Below are 15,294 nucleotides of genomic sequence, written 5' to 3'. Positions count from 1 at the left end.
TGCTATTAACCTTTGGTTTGTGGGTCATCCTCATCTGATGCAGAAGAATCCTTTCTGTCACGTTTTTTTTACTACTGGAGCCTGCTTTCCCTTCTTGCAGAATTTGCCTATTGTATAAAGAAATGCAAGTAACTGCAGCAAAGCACTATACATGCCATTACACACTGTTCACAAGACTGGTAAAGAAGTATACAATCAAAAAGTATACCATACAAGCAGTCAAGTCTTTCCAAAATAAGGGCTACCCTGAACACAATTTAACAATTTCTGTCTCTACATATAGCTAAACATATAATGCTGATCAAAAGTAAGATGAACAATAGGCTATAAAGTAAGCAATAGTTTGACTCTCTCTCATATACAAACCTTGAAAACAAATAAATTCTACAGGAAATGTCTTGTCCTTGCAGTCAAATAATAGACTGACACCTTTCACCAGTTTAGATTTTGCCAATGGAGTACCATCGAGTAAAGACAAATACTGCAGCCGAACAGAGCTAATGTTTCCTGTTTGCGAGCACTTCACCACACCACGAATTGCTACAGAAAATCAGTGAATTTCACATGAGTTAGAATCACTTTGATCAATAAATGCATCTCATGCATCACGTGCAGCCATAGAATCATTAGAGTCAATGAAACAGCACTGTTACAGAACCAATCAGCATGCCGAACCTGAAATATTCAATAAATAGTAATTAGCACGTTATATTATCCAGTGCAGTATAGTAGGAATCCCCAATAAACTGTGTATACTCTGTTACTCGTAAATATACTCTGATAAAAATAGCCTAGATACATCTTACACAATAAAATGCAACTTAACAGAATAGTATTGAGTGTTAATGATAGATATAGAGCATAAAATACTTGTACACCACAACAACAAACTTGCCAGTGGCATGTATCTTTTGGGTTTCTAAAGATTTGTCTTCCCTCTGCATGTACTTTGCCATTTATCTTTAATCATGCTGGTCATCATTTTCCCTGTTGACACATACCACAAAATTAATTGGCTCAAGATGCTGTAAAAGGCATGCCCCATGACTCAAGCAAGTAGGATCATAGATTGTAGAGGCGCGTAAGCGCCGAAGGATTGGAAACGGAAGCGAACACGCCTACTTTTTGCGTGCATTCAATGTTGAAATATGGCCGATTGTTGTAGCTCTACTAGTGACGTTATTTCTGCTGTCAATGCTAATGTTGACGAATTTAGTATGTTCTGAGTGATAGGCAGGTTTTGTCCTCTTAAAGTGCCTTGAAATTATTTCATACCACGTGTTTTCTGTTTAGACGCTCCTAGCCTGCGTCTAGAAGCTCTGCAACAGGTCCTGGATGACCCAACGTTCAAGACAAAGTCTCCTACAGCAGTTCACGCAAGAAGAGGTGCAGTACACATGCTTCAGTGGTGCTCAAACTCCAACAATGAAGTTGTGTTGCAAAAGTTTACTGAAGAGGTATTTACAGATTTAAGAGGAGCCCTAGTAACTCCAACAGGAAAAGGGCTAGGGAGAGATAAACTGTGGGAATCATATTATTATATTCGTACCACAGAAACATTCACTAACCGCTGGACTGTGTTCTTATGCAAGGCTAACTCTCCTTGTGGAACTCCAGTCCTGTACCAACACTTGACTGACCTATTGTTCAAGGAGTTGTTGAGATACAGTTATTCTGTGGCTAATGACACTTCCAAGCAGCCTAGCCCATTGACAAACAATGAAGCCAATGCTCTGAGGTATGTGGCAGGATATGTGTGTCGTCATCTTCGAAAAAAGATTGAAGCATCTGCTCATCCACTAAAGGAGGAAATGGTACTGTGCTTGATGAGCATGGTCAAAGTAAATCTGACACCTCAAGAGGGGTTTGTGAAGAATGGACTGATCTGGTTGATCGTGGTGGTTTGTGGCATGTTCGGGAGAACACGCACTCTTTTTTCTTGTCATTGGAAGAGGAAATACGATTGCTGCTTCCTTCTTTGTTGACCAAAGAAAAAAGAAAAGAACGAATTGTTGAAGACCTTGTCCGCAGTGAAGATGTTCAGTTTTATTGGCTGATTGTTGGAGCTGAATTTGATGAAGAAGATCGTGATGTACACAGTGAACTGCTCAAAAGAATTGTGGAACTGTTCGTAACAATCAGGGGCTTTTCCTATGCTAGTGCATGGCTAGAAAAATACAAGCAAGAAAATAAGAAAGGGATTCAGAAGTCAAAAAGCCTTCGTAAAAGAATTAGTTAGGTGTTTTGAAATTACACCGCTGTTGTTGATTTTCATTAGACATACTGTACAATAGATGTAATTAAATGAGTTAAAACACATGTTGAATTTATTTATGTTTCCTTCTTCTCTTTGGAAGTGGAACATTCTCTGCTTCGACATCTACTTTGTGCTTCCTGCCACGACAGTTCCCCTTTTGTACATGCCCTGCAACAGAGTTTATTACACGAATTGCATTTGTGTTCTTCAAAAATCCATCACAAGTTGGGTTCTCATTAGCTCGTCCCCTCTGGCGTTGGCATCCAAAGAATTTCTCAAGGGGGTCTTGAGAAAGGTGCTCACTTAAGAAATAACTAACGCCAGGAATCTTGAGGATGTAGGGGACAAGTTCCAAAAATGACCACACTATGATCAATAATAGAAAATAAAATCAAACAATCATAGTATATATCCTACCAGTTATTGAAGTTCCTTGCAATGTCTCCTGGCTCAATAGCCGCCGTGCAACATCCTTTGGCTCTCCACCCTTCTGTTCTGAGGAAGCTTTCCATTCATCTAAGTATGGCATGAATTCATGCTCCAACCACTGCAATACAGTCATGCGTACATACAGCAATTGAAGTCTAACATATGCACCATACCGAGAGACGCTCATCACCAGACTTAAAATATGGCTTTTGAAAATCCTTCCTCTTTTTAATTCCATCACCAAAGTTTGTCACGTTCAAGCAATCAAAGAATCTATTTAAAAGCATGAAAATTAAACAAGTACAATAATATAGCAACGTACTTGTCAAACATTTTCACAAACTTGGCTGTTTCACTTTGCTCGTCTGGACCAGCAGCTAAGGCAGTTCCTACTTGCTCACTAAGTACCTACACAACAGATTGTACATAGGTTACTGTAACTGCATCTTTTACAATTACCTGTGCAGCAAGATCCACTCGCATTTTTGAAAATGATGTCAATTGGATATGCTCATGTTTCAATTTCCGTACTCTTCTCACACCAAATCCAGCTTCTGTGTCTTCTAAATATAGCTTCTTCAGGTGGTCCCATGAAATACGTTTTCCATTGCACTAAAACAAATGTATGTATCAGTACAACAACTACAGATTTAAACGGTCATGTAATCTATGGCTTAAGTACTACCATGCAAATACATAATAAAAGCTAACCTCCAATTTTCTTGATTTGCTGGCCCAACAATTCCGAGTAGTTTTAATTAGGTGTGGAGGATCGGATATGAAATATAGATACCAAGATGGCTCAGGTGCATAGACATTTGGAACTTTGTACAGAACCCCTCTATCACCGAGATCCCTGCCTTTTCCATGAATACTCCACAACCTCCTATTAGTAGAAGCTCCGTCACATGTTAGAGACAGTACTTTGAGCCCTTGTCTTTCCAGCCGAGCAATGGCTTCCCAAACTGGATCAACTAGTTGGTCACCAGTCAAGTTGGCACAAGCAAATTGTGCGTAGGGAAAATTAAGTTTACTTAAAAGCCCTCGCACCATAATCACTAGCATCGTGCCAGCAATGTTTGACATTGACTGTGACTCACCATTCAAATCCTTCTCAAATCTCATCAGATGGTTATTAATTTCACCCAAGTTAGAAAACCCTATCAAGGTTCCTTCATGCTTATCATAAACCAAATCTTCCTTGATATGAATCTCGTCCAAAATCAGTCCAACATATGAGTTTCTTTCTTTGGAGAAATCAACCATGTCAATCAACTGTTGATCAACTTCCATTGAAAAACCAACTCTAGCCGGAATGTAGTGTGTGTAATCCCGCAAGGTTCTTTGCGAAGGCAAACGAATACACTCAGATTCCCTTAGCATCTCGTATGCCCGTCCTGAAAGGTGTCGCAGATAAAGACACCACTTTATAAAAACTGGGTGCCACTTCATTGACCTAGAATCATTCAGGGAGAGTGCCTTTTCTTGCTCTTCCCAGAAAACTCTCTCAAATGACCCTTCAGGATAATTCTTGTACACCTTGTCTCTGCTTTTCTCCACCATGTCCTTCAGATCATCATTTAAATCAGGGTCTACAGTTACTCCATCATTGTTAACAGCATCATTGATCTTTTCTCTTAGTCGTGTGATCTGAGATTTCAAGCAGACGTTCTCATGATGCAGCCGAGACAGGCGCTCTCTTATCTCAGGACTTTTCAACACAGAGTATGTAGTATGGCTACTGGGGTGCATTCGGTCATCATCTTTAGGCACTCGAGATGCTATTGTGTTGAGAGACTTGCGATGTTTAGTGCAAGCTGAGCACCTGCTTGACTTGACAGTAGAATTAAGAAGAATCTCACAATCAGCATGAAATACTGATGGACTTCCAAGTCTCTCACTATCAACTCGGGCAACCACAAATTTCTCTGCACAGTGACAAAATAATATAATACATAAAAATATTATACCCATACAAGCAGCAGTACAGATTTACTGACACAAAATGTAAGCTAACTTGATTTATCCAACATAGTGCCTTTACGTAGGCTAGATAAACTCAAAAACCGGTCATCAGAATTGCCACAGCAGGGCTGAGTAACATCCAGAAGATTAAGCAATGCTTGCAGGTTTGAAACTACGAGTGTTTGAACATTAATGCTATGCATACACAATTTTATATGTATATTTGTACCTGAATTCATCATAGGAGGTATCACTTTCAGAACAGCACACTTCTCTGGATCTACTGTATTGTTGCAGTATGTTACAACCCACGAAAGGTCTGGTCTGACAGCAACACAGAAATTGACCTTAGCAGTTGTGTCATTGCAGTTTAATTTGCACAAGCTCAAAACTTGGCTATCCTCACTGTATGAAATAATCCAACCTACAAAAGTGTGTATTCAATAAAAATCCAGGATTGCAATCCAAAACCAGGATAGCAAGTAACGTACCATTCAATGACTCTAGTTGTTGTAGTTCAGTTCTCAAATCCACAGTACTAGAAACTGTGTTACTTAAAACCATACTGGTCGGTGGTTCACCAATCTGCACGGTACTTGTATCATTATCATCATTGCAGGATCTTGACTTGTACTTTTTCCTTTCATAATTCTTCCTGCTACAAAGTCTCAAACGACGATGTCCTCTCCCACTCATCTAGTAGAAAAGCATCATATAAAATCACAGTATATTATGGCAAGAGTAACAGACAATAGCTATTGCTGGATGTGGATTTAAGAAGTGCCTGTCTTAAGTTTACAAAGGTAAAAGAGCTCTAACAATCAGTGCCAGATGTAAGTGAAGAGTGCAGTTCATTTAATAGCAGTATTCACCACTCCACGCATATCACCAGTATTAAAGTTTATACACCAGTGACCACCTACGTGCCCTCAACAACAACAGTGTGGCCAGAAGGGACCATACAATGTAAACCCGTGGTCACTATGCAAGTGGCCCAAAACCAACACGACTCAATCAAAAATCCGTATTGATATCATACACTACTTGGAAATGTACAATTCTATGCACCCCTGGCGATTTATGCACCCACAACAACATCTCACAACTTTACAGAATTCATAGTTTACAGACCACACCACCACAATTTTCCATAAACAAAATGCGTAAAACTATTAAATTACCTTAGTGGAAGAAACGAAAATGAGTTCACTACTTAAAATACTTGAAAACACCACGCGCTGCTCACTTCCGTTTCAACATTGACTCGTAGTGGTACTTCAATAGAATGCATTGGATCACGTGTGCCGTTTCCAATCCTTCGGCGCTTATGCGTCTCTACAATCTATGGTAGGATCAACCACATATATCTCTTTACAATATTAGCAATACCAGTAATAGTGACACTGTTAATGATCTAGCCATACATATTGCAATCAATCATATTAACCAGACCTCACATTAACAAGATGGCAAAAACCAGCCATAGAAAGACCATGCTTCTTTAAAATGTTTGAGTCTCACTCGAGACAATGCAATAAACACCTAACTAGTATATTATTTCATTATAAAATGAATACATATACATACATGTGACCCACTGAGCAAATACCTGACTTGTTGCATGTTTCTCAAACTTCAATTTATGACTTCTTTCTAATCTGGAGAGAAAAATCAATGGGCTGTTAATGTTTCAGCCTCATCTGGTAAATACTTTGGAGTTATAGCAATAGATAGTAAGAATAGCACAGTTGATTTGTACAGTGCCTATGCGGAAAATAAATTACAGGCATTCATTTAATTGATCATAAGTCATGAGTGCAACTGGCTGCAGAGATGGAATTTGGGCCATTGTGTTCATTAGGCATTCATCAAGCTATAGCTTTTTGGCCTATGTACCATGAAACCACTTAACTTCAAAACCAAATTCCAGGGTACATATCTTATAAACCCTGGCTGGCCATGGTACATTTAAGTTAAACCATGGCTGGCTATGGTACATTTAAAATAAACCATGGCTGACCATGATACATTTAAATGTACCATGGCCTTGATATATCTGATGAGGTAACGTTGTTTGTTTTTATAAGAATCCTGGCAGTATTCGATTGTGGGAGTTTATTATTACTCACGTGATGAAAACCATGAACCCGATTTTGCATTCTACAGCACTCATATGAAGGCGATTCAACACCCTTACCACCCTATGAGTTTACAAACGGAAGTTTAAGGTGAGAACTAGTGTCATGGTTAATTTACAATCGCGTGTTTGATTACGTACCACGCCCACTTTTCGTATATCACGAGGTAACCACTCTACAGCAAAGCTTACCCCTCTGGATGTTTAGAAAACATTGTAAACAGTGGTTAAACGATGTAGCAACTTTGAAACACTTGTTAAATTGCAAAATTGAGTGTTTCCGTAATATTCATAGGATTTTCCCGTTTATGTTAACAAACGTAACTGCAACGTTACTTGCTGCTGACCCATAATCGAATTTTACAAGACTCTCTATATAATAAATCCAGCGGGTTGCCTCGTATTGGCTTGGGTGATTAGTCGCCCACCACAGTAGGCTATTAGCCTACATGGTACATATCAGTTGTATCACGTGCCCTCGTGATTTGCCTGATATGTACACCCACGCTCTCGGGCCTAACGGCCCTCGAGCTTGGGTGTACATATCAGGCAAATCACTCGGGTACATGATACAACTATTACATATCCACCCATGCTGTCAAGCAAGGAGGTCGTTCAAGCTTAGAGATGGCGACGAGAAATTATACTTTACCAAAATGTAAACAAATGCATGTAACTCACGTTTGCTTCATAGTACAGAAACGAAACTAAGATATGCTTACTCTCCATGAAGAGGCAAATCTAGCAGTGTAATAAATGTTGTGATTAGAGTCTTCTTTCACTGTTTACTGAAGCGATTAAAATGTGAGTAAAATTATTACCCATTATATTTCAGTTGAATTTAATACAAGAATTAGGACTTAGCGAGTCACATATATATTTAAAATAATAAACTAAGCTTCAATTTAATCAAACACATTCCTTGCACGCATTTTGACAGGACCATCTATAATGTCCTTGTCAAATATATAATAAATGCATAAGAACTGAAAGTCTGTGTGACTGTCCTAATATGATGTTCAGGGATGGCTCAGGTTTAGAATAGTGGTGGCTACAAGAAATAGGGTTAAGTTCAGAAGATTTTAGGATTAAACGGTAGGGGTCTTAACTTGCATAAGTTAGAAGTAATCTGTTGTGGTTGGTGAATGGTAATGGTAGCTATTTTGAGTGGTGGCAGGTCCCGACCACTGTGGGCACATCCCTGAACGCTATTATAACAAACAAAATGAAGTTCCTCAGTCAGTATGTCCACTAGCTATTCTGCTTATAGTGATGATTGGTGAAGCTTAGAACAGGAGTTGCTTGTATTACATGTCTTAAAAGTATTATAGTGCAGTTACACAATCTCTTTCTCACTACTCAAGCAAAAGTATATAGATGGGTTGCCTTTTTAGGGTGTGTCCTTGTGTAACTCGAGCAAACGTGTGTTTCTGTGTTACGAAAGTTGGTCAAGAAGTCAACAAAAATCCGTTGTCATCAAAAATAGCTTAGCAAACGGTACAGATTCTGTAAAGATACAAAACATTTTAAAACCACTCAGTCTATCATTCTGACTAGTAGCAAAGTCTTAACAAATGTTTTCAGTGAGTTTTATCGCTTTCCTAAAACCCAAGATTGAGAGGAAATCACTTTTTCTTTCATCCTTAACCTTACGCGCTGGATATGTTTTGGCTCGAACCTAATACTACAACATACTTTCTGTTCTAAAATCTGGCTAGTACTAACATGCTAAAATTAACTGAAACGTTCGTTTTCCCTATTGGCTGTAGTATATTTTTGACTTGGCAAACTCGGAAAGTATGCGGCAAGGTTACAGTAAAATGACCGTGCCTTAAAAAGGCAACCAGTCTATAGGGAGGGATCATATAAAAGCAATGAAGCAAGGAAGGTCATGTATATTGGCATACTTTACTATAGTAATGGTAGTGATAAGTACTGGCACAGTTTCTGCTGCTCTAGAGTTTGTAATTGTTCAACCATTCACAGTCAAAACAGGAGCATGCACTATACCATGTTACATTAAACATTTTTGTGCATTTGGTCTATTTGAAAAACATGCAAGATTGGCATTAAATAGAACAAATACTATCAAAACACTAGCCTTTCTTTTTCGTGACAGAAAAACATGAAAAATGCGCATTTCTTACTTGCTAACTGTTGCTCACTATAAATGTCGGTGAGAGAATCAGCCGCATCAGCAAACTTTATAGGCACCTTCTTAAATCTTACTGGTCTGGTCGAATTAGATCCTTCTAATCCGTTCTCCATATCATCTAGCTTGCTCAACTTTTAACAGCGTCAAACTAACAGATCGATCGAAGCAACGATGGCAACCACGTGTTCCTTTTCACGACAGCGGATGTGCATGAAACCGCAAAGTTATTTTTACTACAATTGTTTACGGTACTGCAGATTGCACGAATCTTTAAAAATTGCGTGACACATGCGTGTATGCGCAGTAATCACGTTTAGTTTAATTGTGTACAGAGTGATCTGTGTAATCTCAATATGGCTGAGAGTCTCAGTGGAGCTGTAAGTGTACAGCGAAGAGAATACAGGCAATGTTACCGTGATTTGTCTGTAAAAGTGCCCAGAAGTACTTTATGTAGATGGCGTCGGCAGAACAAAAGAGGTATGGAGTTAACAAATTTATAGCTCTCCAATCATACAGCTCGTAGAGTACATAGTTAGTCTCTCGTGGCCAAAAATCTCTTGACATGTAGAGATTATAATTATAGGCGCCTGCGCGAATCAGTAGTAGGGCTGGGACGATGTTTCGGTGGTTCGAAGGTTAAGTAAACTTCGAAGTTTAAAAGTATTCTTCGAAGCTTCGTAATGTACTTACTGTTTACGAAAGAATTACAATAAACGTCGTTGTCTTAATTTCAGCAGCTTATTGATCTTTTGCGACCGATGTTCGCTCTTCGCGAGTGCCACGCCCACTTTTAAACCATTGAAATTATTATTATTATTGTATAATGTACAAACCTCAATCACGAGTATAATGTACATGATTCGTTAACAAACTAAACATTAATAAACTTAATTACATGTAACTATAATAGTAAAGATTTAAAAGTATCAACATTATCAGTTTCCACGAGGTGATCAGGTAGGTGATTCCATAGTCTAATTGCTCTAGGAAAGAATGATTGCATGTAGGAATCAATTCTTGAGGGTAAATGTAGGTATTTCCTGCTACTACTACGGGTGGTGCTTGGGACTTTATGAAGGATATGATCATAAGGGATATCTACATACTGATTAATGATTTTGTGAAACATAACTAAGATTGAGTCATCTCTTCGCTTTTCTAATGATTTCCAATCAAGTTCATTTAACATTGTCGTAACACTAGAATGATGAGAATAATCATTGAACGCAAACCTAGCAGCCTTCCTTTGAATCATCTCTAATTGGTGGATGTTAGTCTGTAAGTGGGGTGACCAGATGACAGCGGCATATTCACAGATGGGGCGGATATATGTTTGATAGCAGTTAGTTCTGATGGTTTGTGTACACTGACCAAAGTTCCTTCGAAAAAATGACAGGGCAGAATTAGCTCGGCCAATGATTCCTGATATATGTGTGGACCAAGATAGGTTACCTGAGATTGTTAGACCAAGGTACTTTGCTGATTGTACTCTCTGTATTTCATAGTCGTTCAACTTATAGTGATACATGAGAGGGGAAGACTTGTTAGTAACTATGAGATATTCACATTTAGTTAAGTTAAAAGCACATGTTGCTGTCAGACCTTCAGTGCAGGCCACTGTAAAGCTTTAATAATAATGAATACTTAGGTTTAAAGGAAAAAAAATCCATCCCTCCTGGAGGAGACTGAGTGTGGCACTCAACTAGACATTGGGTGGCCTGCAGTTCGAATCCTGCGGTAGGAGGGATTTTTTCCTTTCTTTGACCCTTTTCTGTTTCACCTTACTGTTAGCTAGGTCATGTAATCTTTAAGTCTCCAGTTCCAGTGTGTTAGGTTAGGTTAATCCAAAGGCTGCAGCACATGTTGCTGTCAGACCTTCAGTGCAGGCCACTGTAAAGCTTTAATTACATAACCAAGTAATAAGAATAATAAGAAATGACATCATAAATAATTAATGTACAGGCAAAACTACGCAGCACACGCATGAAAACTCACCGGCATCGGGTTAGACGATAGCCGAACGTCAAAACAATAAAACAGTTTGTTAAACAAGGTCCTCATTCATTAGTTTGGTTTTCCAAATAACGCCATCTGGCTATTCAGTTCCTAGTAACCAGTTTAAACACACGACGCCGCGTTAGTTACGAGAAATGCCACTTGCATAACCTGTTTGGGTGTTTGGCAAACATTTTATATACACTGCGCCTAAAACTAAACATTGAACTCGTATAACCGGCTCGAGAACCGGGTTTGTATTGTAGTTCCATAGTAACCAGAACATATGCGCTGCGCGTTAAATTAGGTGTTAGAAACGTACTTCAAACTTTCAGCCGACGCTTTGAGGGAACTTGCTGGGTGTGGATAAGCCATAACTGGCTCAAGCAGCTACCATACGTACTCTATACAAGTTAAGATCGAGATTGGGTCGCGTGTTCCACGACTGAAAGAGATAGAAACACTATTAACATCTGTAACATTAACTGTACTAAATTTCTAAGCCAAACTATTGGTGCTTCTTTCTCAGGTACTCACAAGGTAGACTGAATTAATGATTGTTCTATGGGAATTCAAAGAGTGGAATCAAAAGAATTTTTGACATCTGTTTTTCATTTTAACACTGCTGTGCAGGTCGTAGCCAGACTTTGCCATTGGGTGGGCAAGACATATTTAGTCATGCAACATGCTTACACATGCCCATCTTCATATCGACATCAATACAGCATTTCAAAAAATAATGTATGTGTTATGCATTATGTACAATACTTTTCCTACACTACCGCATGTAAGATAATATGTGACCGGATTTACGAAAAGGTACCTTTTCCACACATTTTACATACCAGCAAACAAAATGATATAACCCTTGAGTCCTTGTACTGATTAACTTGCTCTTGGTTTCAAAATGCAGCCAGATACTGTGGCTACACTCATGAAAAATTTCAGGTAATTATAAGCCATGACAAAAACATTATGACACTTCAAAGTTCAAAAAATGGGTCAAATTTCGTGTGTGAAATGTGTGAAAAAGATACCTTTTCGCAAATCCGGTCACATATCACCTTACAGCCCTAACTGGCTATTGGTCTGCTTAATTATAACCAATATATATGTCTGCATGCATGTGTCTTTATAGTTTATACCCAACTATAAGAAGAAACTTGAAAAGCACTAGATTTTTAAAATATTCTTTCACCCCACTTCTGTCCATTCAGTATATAGCTGAAAATGACATCGGTGAAATTGAATTAAGTTGTGCTACTTATTGTTGTATAATGATTAAGTACAGTAGACCCTCAGTTATCCAGCCCTCATTTATCCGTACCCTTATTTGTCTGAAATTGGAAATGACTGCTTTAGTATATACATTAACAAATTTACTTGGTTATGTGTGACCCAGTCCTAGTAATAATAATAATAATAATAAAAGGCATTTTGCCAGATTGTGGACCAATGAGCTAGCTTGTTCAGATCATTTTGTAGGGCTTGATGATCACTAGGATCCTTGATGCTCCTATACATCAGGACATCATCAGCATAAAGCTTAAATACAGAGTCAATGCTGCGAGGTAGATCATTAATGAATAGTAGGAAAAGTAAAGGGCCCAGAACCGACCCTTGAGGTTCTTTTTCTAGACTTCTCAAAGGCCTTTGATAAAGTACCTCACAATCGGCTACTCCATAAACTGGACTACTATGGCATAAGTGGAACCTACCTAGAGTGGATTAAACAATTTCTAGTTGGTAGAACTCAACAAGTTGTTATTGAGAACAAGCTTAGTGACTTGACCCCAGTAACTGGCTAGGTCATGTAACGTTGTGATCAACTGTGTTTCGCATGAGCGATTTTTTCTAAATCCATGTTGAGAATCACACAAAATTCCATTATTCTCAAGGTGTTTATATACTGAACTATATATTATGTGCTCAAAGATCTTGCATGGAATGATTGTCAGAGATATCGGTCTGTAATTAACAGGATTCTTGCGTGATCCTTTCTTAAAGACAGGAGTAACGTGGGCAGTTTTCCAATCACTAGGGAGATGTTGTTGGTGCAGTGATGCCTTAAATATTAATGTGAGTAGTGGAACCATATTGTATGCAGTCTCTTTTTGGAATTTCATCGGGACCATGGGCTTTATGGCTCTGTAAATCAGCTAACAAACAAGCAACGCCCTCCACGGTTATGTCTTCTGTGGCGATGGAGTTGTATGGGGAAGTCCCAAGGTCCGGTAGAGTAGAGACATCCTCCTCAGTATGAACAGATAAAAATTGTGCGTTGGTAGCATTAGCCTTCTCTTGTGAATCACTTACTGTTAGCCCATTAACATCCAGTGGTGGAATAGTCACTTGGTCACGTTTTTGCACTTCACATAGGACCATAGATTCTTGTAACCTCTGTCAGAGTTAGGATTAAACATATTACATAAGTACCTATTATGAGCTCTTCAGCACTCTTTCTGCATGAAATTTTTAGCAGCACGATATTCCTTCCAGTCCTCAACTAAGTCACTCCTCCTAGCTCGATTGTACAATCGTTTTTTCTTGCTTGAAAGATGCCTGATTAAAGGGGTTGCCCAAGGTTGGTTGGATTTGCCTGAAGGAGCAGTTTTGGTGGGCACTAGTTGTAAACAGTTCATACACATTGACTTATAGGCATCCCATAAATCTTGTACTGGGGTATAGATGGTATTATCAAGAAAGGAGTTGGCGAATTCTGTTACTAGATGATTGATAGATGTGAAATCTGCCTTGTTCCACAAATAAAGTTTCCTTTTAACAGGTTTAGCTTGCTACCATACTTATAGCCTTGAAACACATTCTAAAGTGATAGATATTGCAGGAAAACGTCCGTTTAGCCATTAGTTAGTGTTTAGCTATGCATGATTGCAATATAGCGGACACGCCCATTTGTGATCGATAGATTGCGTCATTCAGTACTGTTGCTATGCACCATCCAAATGCTTGCAAACTTATTAAATAGGACTAGAAAGATAAAACTTAAGAAGGATGTTAGTTAGTACAAGAAAACCTGTAACTTAAAAGCTAACACCAAAGCTTCTAATGTTTGAACATTTTACAAGCGAATATTTGAAGATAAATTTCAACATTCGTCCCAGCCCTAATCAGTAGTTGAAATTATAAGCACCTGCGCAGGGGTTGCAAGTTACCTTTTAATCTCATCACGAAGTATAACAGATTATTTACTGGCTACTGAAAAGTGGTACCTGTAATAGTAAGGCCACTCCAACTTGATTTCCTGTTTCCCGTCCACCGCCCACATGGTTTTTTTGCCAAGCCAGAAAATTCCATTATTCCGTAAACTGACGTATTCTAAGTATCACATGATTGTTTTAGTCCGGATTCTTAATTAGACGAGAGAACGCATGGTGCAATTAGCTGGCGCGGCCGCCCCTTCGCTTAGAGCTGAGTGCTGCAGTAAAATGGACTATGTTACAAGTTAATGATGAGGATACAGCCAAGGATTATTTCTCAGTTGTGTCGAGTGATCCTTGTGTTGGACTGAATGGCCACACTTCAGTGTTATCAGAAATATGCTGCAGGTGTAGCTGAATAGTGGTTAACATGGAATGTCCACCTTGTAGCTGTGTGATAGACACGTACAAAACATGTGTAGTTGTGCTCATGTGTAATAGTTAGCATAATGGAATAATGGAATTTTCCGCCCGCCCGCATGGCAAAGTTTTTTTTACCAGGAAGGGAAACAGGAAGTTGGAGTGGCCTAAACACTAAAAACTGGTGCCTACTGTTTGTCACTCTTCAGCTTGGAGAATTTAATTTTACTGACCTATCAACCCTGTATTTGACTAAGTTTGTCCCAAAAAGCAATAGATTTAGTTGGAGTGGCTTAATAAACAATAATGCGATCAGCTCCCCAAAACTACTGCCCAATCTCGCTCACGTCTACAGTTAGTAAAGTCCTAGAACACATCATATCTCCCCATCTAATGAAACATTTAGAAAGTAACAATTTACTTCATGAGTCCCTGGCTTCCGACACAACAGGTCCTATGAAACACAGTGTTATTTGTTAATGACCTAGCCAAAAGCTATGATAGGGGAAAGCAGACAATATTATGGCTTTTCCTATAACCAATGTGATTATCTGTGCAACACTATATTAAACAGTGGAGTAAATGAATACAGCCAATAGTGTAATTTAATAAAAGTAGTTCAGATATGTAGTGCATCTTTCATTTCTTGAATCTGGATCATTAGCTTTGCAGCTCCAGTGGTGTACATGATCATGCCATTGATTTATCGTATAATGATTTGAGAACATATGTATAGTACGCATATACACAACAATATAAATTGGTTGCTGGACAACCC

The 15,294-nt window shown here is 38.7% G+C and overlaps 1 pseudogene; it reads left to right on the top strand.

Moving 5' to 3' along the window:
- Positions 1–1,148: 1,148 nt before the first annotated feature.
- Positions 1,149–2,309, top strand: LOC136245976 (uncharacterized; annotated as a pseudogene).
- The last annotated feature ends 12,985 nt before the right edge of the window (positions 2,310–15,294 follow it).

Source organism: Dysidea avara, chromosome 15 (assembly GCF_963678975.1).
Source record: "Dysidea avara chromosome 15, odDysAvar1.4, whole genome shotgun sequence".
Lineage (NCBI taxonomy): Eukaryota > Metazoa > Porifera > Demospongiae > Dictyoceratida > Dysideidae > Dysidea > Dysidea avara.
Note: the sequence above shows the minus strand (reverse complement) of the source record. Positions and strands in the feature narration are given on the sequence as shown.